The sequence below is a fragment of the Cryptomeria japonica genome, unplaced genomic scaffold (genome assembly GCF_030272615.1).
Source record: "Cryptomeria japonica unplaced genomic scaffold, Sugi_1.0 HiC_scaffold_166, whole genome shotgun sequence".
Taxonomy (NCBI): Eukaryota; Viridiplantae; Streptophyta; class Pinopsida; order Cupressales; family Cupressaceae; genus Cryptomeria; species Cryptomeria japonica.
Genome location: NW_026728988.1, coordinates 135,001 through 141,999, shown reverse-complemented (window position 1 = coordinate 141,999; position 6,999 = coordinate 135,001). Strand labels below are relative to the sequence as shown.

The window sequence follows — 6,999 nt, the reverse complement described above, 5'->3', positions numbered from 1 at the left end:
TTCTCGTTTTGGGCATCAGAGCATGTTTCTTCTCCTAAAACCCAATATTTGTTTATTAAGTCTCGGAACACATTTTTGTTCTCGTGGACCCATCATGGGTCTTGGAACGCATTTGTGGTCCTTGGGTCCCATTTTGCATCCCGAAACTTGTGTTTTGGTGCTTGATCCCTATTTTGGGTGCCCACCTTGCACCAAGTGCGCACCCGGGGCAAACCGAGCGCCTTGGTGCACCGGGGCAAGATCGAGCGTGCACCCGAGGCGCCCCGAACATGCACCAAGGTGCACTCGGCCCACATGTGAGCGCAGGTCGTTGCGCCCGAGGTGGTGTGTGGGCACCGCGTTGCAGACGGGACACTGCACGCACACGACGCCCCGTCCAGGTGCACGCACGTAGGCCGGGCCGGGTGCACACCCGACGCCCTAGCAAGGTGCGCGCACCCGGGCAGGGCTCACACTTGGCGAACGGGGCGCACTTCGCGAGGGAGGGTGTGCACCTCGACGGGGGTGGGTGGCCGGGGTGGATTCGCACGTGGGTCGCGGTTTGCTAAGTACACACTGCGACAAGCTCATAACGGGTGCGATCATACCAGCGTTAGTGCACCGGATCCCATCAGAACTCCGCAGTTAAGCGCGCTTGGGCCGGAGTAGTACTAGGATGGGTGACCTCCCGGGAAGTCCCGGTGTTGCACCCTTTCTTAGTTTTTCGCCGGGCGTCGCAATGCTATTTGAATAAACCTTTTGCCCGTTTGCGTTCTCGTCGGGGCCGGGCCGGGCCGGGGTGCGCTGCCCGCACTACCGCGCGCGCGGGGGCGACACCGAGCGCGCACCCGAGGCGCCCCGAGCACACAGGCCACGGTGCAACCCGGGCGTTGTGCGCGCACCCCGGTGCGCCCGAGGTGCTGCGCGCGCACCCAGGTGAAATCGGTGTGCACCTCGGCCAGTGCGCGCTCGGTCGAGTCGCGCACGTTGGCCAAGGTGCACGGTGATGTTTCTTACTCTAAGGTTCCGCACCAGACGCCCGGGACAGGTGAGCGAAGCTGGGCGGGGCCGGGTGCGCGGCCGGGGCAGGTGCACGCAGCTGGAGAGAGCTTTGGAGCACACCAGAGGTGCGCACCTTGGAGCACACTTCGGAGCGCACCAATGATGCGCTCCATTCAAAAGTTTCCTGAAAAGGCAAAAAAAGTTGAGATTATAGAATTTCCCACTTGAGAGATTGTAAAAAAAAAAAATTTAAAATGAAGGAAACGCGGGTGCCAAGGTGTGCGCGCCCGGGTGCGCAGCCCAGCCAAGGTGTGCGCACCAAGGCGCCCACCCTGGCGAAGGTGCACGCAAGGTGCGCACCCGAGGCAAACCGGACAATTAACCCAACTTTCGACTTCGCGCGCACCTGCGCACCTTGGAGCGCACTTCGGAGCGCTCCTTGTTGCGCACCAATCTTGGGCACCTCGGAGTGCACCATGGCGCCCACCAAGGTGCGCACCCGGGGCAAACCGAGCTCCGACTTCGTGCGCACCTTGGAGCGCACGAAAGGTGCGCACCATGGCGCCCACCAAGGTGCGCAGCCCAGCCAAGGCGTGCGCATCAAGGTGCGCACCCTGGCGAAGGTGCGCACCCGGGGCAAACCGAGCTCCGACTTCGTGCGCACCTTGGAGCGCACAAAGGGTGCGCAACCCAGCCAAGGTGTGCGCACCCCGGGCAAACCGAGCTCCGAATCGTGCGCACCTTGGAGCACACTTCGGAGCCCTCCTTGGTGCGCACCGATGTTGCGCACCTCGGAGCGCACCCGGGGAAAACAATGCAATTAACCCGACTTTCGACTTCGTGGGCACCTCGGAGCGCTCTCGGGTTCGCACCTCGGAGCACACCGAGGTGCGCACCTTTGATGCGCTGCCTTCACCAATTTCCAGAAAAGGCAAGAAAACATTGAGAAGGTGTGCGCACCGAGGTGCCCACCCTGGCGAAGGTGCACGCGAGGTGCGCACCCGGGGCAAACCGGGCTCCGACTTCGTGCACGCCATGCTGCGCACCTTGGAGGGCCATGGTGCGCACCTTGGAGCACACTTCGGAGCGCTCAATGGTGCCCAACCCAGCCAAGGTGCCCACCGCGGCGAAGGTGCACGCGAGGTGCGCACCCGGGGCAAACCGGGCTCCGACTTCGTGCACGCCGCACCTTGGAGCACACTTCGGAGCGCTCCTTGGTGCGCACCAGGGCGCGCAACCCAGCCGAGGTGCCCACCCCGGCGAAGGTGCACGCGGGGTGCGCACCCGAGGCAAACCGGGCTCCGACTTCGTGCACGCCATGGTGCCCACCGCGGCGAAGGTGCACGCGAGGTGCGCACCCGGGGCAAACCGGGCTCCGACTTCGTGCACGCCGCACCTTGGAGCACACTTCGGAGCGCTCCTTGGTGCGCACCAGGGCGCGCAACCCAGCCGAGGTGCCCACCCCGGCGAAGGTGCACGCGAGGTGCGCACCCGGGGCAAACCGGGCTCCGACTTCGTGCACGCCATGGTGCCCACCGCGGCGAAGGTGCACGCGAGGTGCGCACCCGGGGCAAACCGGGCTCCGACTTCGTGCACGCCGCACCTTGGAGCACACTTCGGAGCGCTCCTTGGTGCGCACCATGGTGCCCACCAGGGCGCGCAACCCCGCCGAAGGTGCACGCGAGGTGCGCACCCGGGGCAAACCGGGCTCCGACTTCGTGCACGCCGCACCTTGGAGCACACTTCGGAGCGCTCCTTGGTGCGCACCAGGGCGCGCAACCCCGCCGAAGGTGCACGCGAGGTGCGCACCCGGGGCAAACCGGGCTCCGACTTCGTGCACGCCATGGTGCGCACCAGGGTGCCCACCGCGGCGAAGGTGCGCACCCGGGGCAAACCGGGCTCCGACTTCGTGCACGCCGCACCTTGGAGCACACTTCGGAGCGCTCCTTGGTGCGCACCAGGGCGCGCAACCCAGCCGAGGTGCCCACCCCGGCGAAGGTGCACGCGAGGTGCGCACCCGGGGCAAACCGGGCTCCGACTTCGTGCACGCCATGGTGCCCACCGCGGCGAAGGTGCGCACCCGGGGCAAACCGGGCTAGGACTTCGTGCACGCCGCACCTTGGAGCACACTTCGGAGCGCTCCTTGGTGCGCACCATGGTGCCCACCAGGCCGCGCAACCCAGCCAAGGTGTGCGCACCAAGGTGCACGCGAGGTGCGCACCCGGGGCAAACCGGGGTCCGGCTTCGTGCACGCCGCACCTTGGAGCACACATCGGGGCGCTCCCGGGTTCGCACCGGCGTTGCGCACCGTGGTGGGCACCTCGGAGCGCACCGTGGTGGGCACCTCGGAGCACACCAAGGTGGGCAGCGAGGTGCGCACCTTTGATGCGATGCCTTCACTAATTTCCATAAAAGGCAAAAGAAAACGAGATTTTAAAATTTCCGTTTTGAAAGATAGTGAGAAAAAGGGAATGCTGGTGCCATCTTGAGCCCGCCCTGGTGCGCAGCCCAGCCAAGGTGTGCGCACCAAGGTGCCCACCCTGGCGAAGGTGCGCGCCCGGGCAATTAACCCAACTTCCAACTTCGCGCGCGCCAGGGTGGGAGCGCACCCAACAACCGGGCCTGGGAAGAGCCAATGCGAGAAACCCCACCAAACGCTCTGACAAAAAAAGAGGGGGCGCTCCAGTAACCCCGCTTCGGAGCGCACCCTGGGCAAACCCAGCCAGGGTGCCCACCCCGGCCAAGGTGCAGGCGAGGTGCGCACCCGGGGCAAACCGGGCTCCGACAACGTGCACGCCGCACCTTGGAGCACACTTCGTAGCGCTCCCGGGTGCGCACCTCAGAGCACACCAAGGTGGGCAGCGAGGTGCGCACCTTTGATGCGCTGCCTTCACTAATTTCCAGAAAAGGCAAAAAAAAGAGGAGATTTTAAAATTTCCGTTTTGAAAGATAGTGAAAAAAACGGAACGCGGGTGCCATCTTGAGCCCGCCCTGGTGCACAGCCCAGGTAAGGTGCCCACCCTGGCAAAGGTGCGCACCCGGGCAATTAACCCTACTTCCGACTTCGTGCGCGCCAGGGTGGCAACCGGGCCTGGGAAGAGCCAATGCGAGAAACCCCACCAAACGCTCCGACAAAAAAAGAGGCGGCGCTCCAATAACCCCGCTTCGGAGCGCAGCCGGGGCAAACCCAGCCAAGGTGCCCACCCCGACGAAGGTGCACGCGAGGTGCGCACCCGGGGCAAACCGGGCTCCGACAACGTGCACGCAGCACCTTGGAGCACACTTCGAAGCACTCCCGGGTGCCCACCGGCGTTGCGCACCGTGGTGGGCAGCGAGGTGCGCACCTTTGATGCGCTGCCTTCACTAATTTCCAGAAAAGGCAAAAAAAAATGAGATTTTAAAATTTCCGTTTTGAAAGATAGTGAAAAAAACGGAACGCGGGTGCCATCTTGAGCCCGCCCTGGTGCGCAGCCCAGGCAAGGCATGCGCACCAAGGTGCCCACCCGCGGTGCACGCCCGGGGCAAACCGGGCTCCGACTTCGTGCAGGCCGCACCTTGGAGCACACTTCGGAGCGCTCCTTGGTGCGCACCATGGTGCCCACCAGGGCGCACCCGGGGCAAACCGGGCTCCGACTTCGTGCACGCCGCACCTTGGAGCACACATCGGAGCGCTCCCAGGTTCGCACCAGCGTTGCGCACCTTTGATGCGCTGCCTTCACTAATTTCCAGAAAAGGCAAAAAAAAACGATATTTTAAAATTTCCGTTCTGAAAGATAGTGAAAAAAACGGAACGCGGGTGCCATCTTGAGCCCTTCCTGGTGCGCAGCCCAGGCAAGTTGTGCGCACCAAGGTGCCCACCCTGGCGGAGGTGCGCGCCCGGGGCAAACCGGGCTCCGACTTCGTGCACTGCATGGTGCCCACCAAGGCGCGCAACCCAGCCAAGGTGCCCACCGCAGCGAAGGTGCACGCGAGGTGCGCACCCGAGGTGCACACCCGGGGCAAACCGAGCTCCGACTTCGTGCACGCCGCACCTTGGAGCACACTTCAGAGCGCTCCTTGGTGCGCACCAGGGCGCGCAACCCAGCCAAGGTGCTCACCCCGGCGAAGGTGCACGCGAGGTGCGCACCCGGGGCAAGCCGGGCTCGGACTTCGTGCACGCCGCACCTTGGAGCACACATCGGAGCGCTCCCGGGTTCGCACCAGCATTGCGCACCTTTGATGCGCTGCCTTCACTAATTTCCAGAAAAGGCAAAAAAAAAAAAAAAACGAGATTTTAAAATTTCCGTTTTGAAAGATAGTGAAAAAAACGGAACGCGGGTGCCATCTTGAGCCCGCCCTGGTGTGCAGCCCAGGCAAGTTGTGCGCACCAAGGCACCCACCCTGGCCAAGGTGGGTCACGGGGTGGGTCCTAGGGTGGGTAACGGGGTGGGTACTAAGGTGCGTGCCAAGGTGGGTCATGGGGTGGGTGCCAAGGTGGGCACCAGGGTGGGTGTGCACCAACCCTAGCCAGGGTAGGTCACGGGGTGGTTGTCGGGGTGGGCGTCAAGGAGCCAAGGTGGGTGGCAAGTAGCCAAGTTGCGTGCCAAGGTGGGTGTCGGGGTGGGTGCCAAGGATCCAAGGTGGGTGCCAAGGAACCAAGGTGGGTGTCTGGGTGGGTGCCGAGGTGGGAGCCAGGGTGGGTCCCAAGGTGAGTGCAAAGGTGGGTGCCAGGGTCAAGGTGAGTGCCAATGTGGGTTCCAAGGTGCCAGGGTCAGGGTGAGTGCCAATGTGGGTTCAAAGGTGCTAAGTTGGGTGCGAGGTTGGGTGCGAGGGTGGGTGGGTGCCAAGGTGTGCTAGGTGGAAGCCCGGGTGGGTCGGCATCCCATGGGTGTCGAGTTGGGTGCCTGATGGGTGCTTCTTGTCAAGTTTTAGTCGTCGGGACTCATTTCGAGCCTTAGAGGTCGTTTCTTGTCCGGTTGCCCTGTCTTCGACCTGGGAACCCAATTTTGGTCCTCGGGTCCCATTTTTTTTTGTCTCGCATCCCACTTTTGGCCTGTGGCCTTTTCGGGGTCGATTCTCGTTTTGGGCATCAGAGCATGTTTCTTCTCCTAAAACCCAATATTTGTTTATTAAGTCTCGGAACACATTTTTGTTCTCGTGGACCCATCATGGGTCTTGGAACGCATTTGTGGTCCTTGGGTCCCATTTTGCATCCCGAAACTTGTGTTTTGGTGCTTGATCCCTATTTTGGGTGCCCACCTTGCACCAAGTGCGCACCCGGGGCAAACCGAGCGCCTTGGTGCACCGGGGCAAGATCGAGCGTGCACCCGAGGCGCCCCGAACATGCACCAAGGTGCACTCGGCCCACATGTGAGCGCAGGTCGTTGCGCCCGAGGTGGTGTGTGGGCACCGCGTTGCAGACGGGACACTGCACGCACACGACGCCCCGTCCAGGTGCACGCACGTAGGCCGGGCCGGGTGCACACCCGACGCCCTAGCAAGGTGCGCGCACCCGGGCAGGGCTCACACTTGGCGAACGGGGCGCACTTCGCGAGGGAGGGTGTGCACCTCGACGGGGGTGGGTGGCCGGGGTGGATTCGCACGTGGGTCGCGGTTTGCTAAGTACACACTGCGACAAGCTCATAACGGGTGCGATCATACCAGCGTTAGTGCACCGGATCCCATCAGAACTCCGCAGTTAAGCGCGCTTGGGCCGGAGTAGTACTGGGATGGGTGACCTCGCGGGAAGTCCCGGTGTTGCACCCTTTCTTAGTTTTTCGCCGGGCGTCGCAATGCTATTTGAATAAACCTTTTGCCCGTTTGCGTTCTCGTCGGGGCCGGGCCGGGCCGGGGTGCGCTGCCCGCACTACCGCGCGCGCGGGGGCGACACCGAGCGCGCACCCGAGGCGCCCCGAGCACACAGGCCACGGTGCAACCCGGGCGTTGTGCGCGCACCCCGGTGCGCCCGAGGTGCTGCGCGCGCACCCAGGTGAAATCGGTGTGCACCTCGGCCAGTGCGCGCTCGGTCGAGTCGCGCAC

At 63.6% G+C, this 6,999-nt stretch overlaps 2 non-coding genes across 2 annotated transcripts; both read left to right on the top strand.

The window, feature by feature from the left end:
- Positions 1-573: 573 nt before the first annotated feature.
- LOC131867215 (5S ribosomal RNA) lies at positions 574-692 on the top strand. Its single transcript, XR_009365774.1, has one exon. It is a non-coding gene; the product is annotated as a 5S ribosomal RNA (ribosomal RNA).
- A 5,915-nt stretch (positions 693-6,607) lies between these two features.
- On the top strand, positions 6,608-6,726 carry LOC131867247 (5S ribosomal RNA). Its single transcript, XR_009365806.1, has one exon. It is a non-coding gene; the product is annotated as a 5S ribosomal RNA (ribosomal RNA).
- The last annotated feature ends 273 nt before the right edge of the window (positions 6,727-6,999 follow it).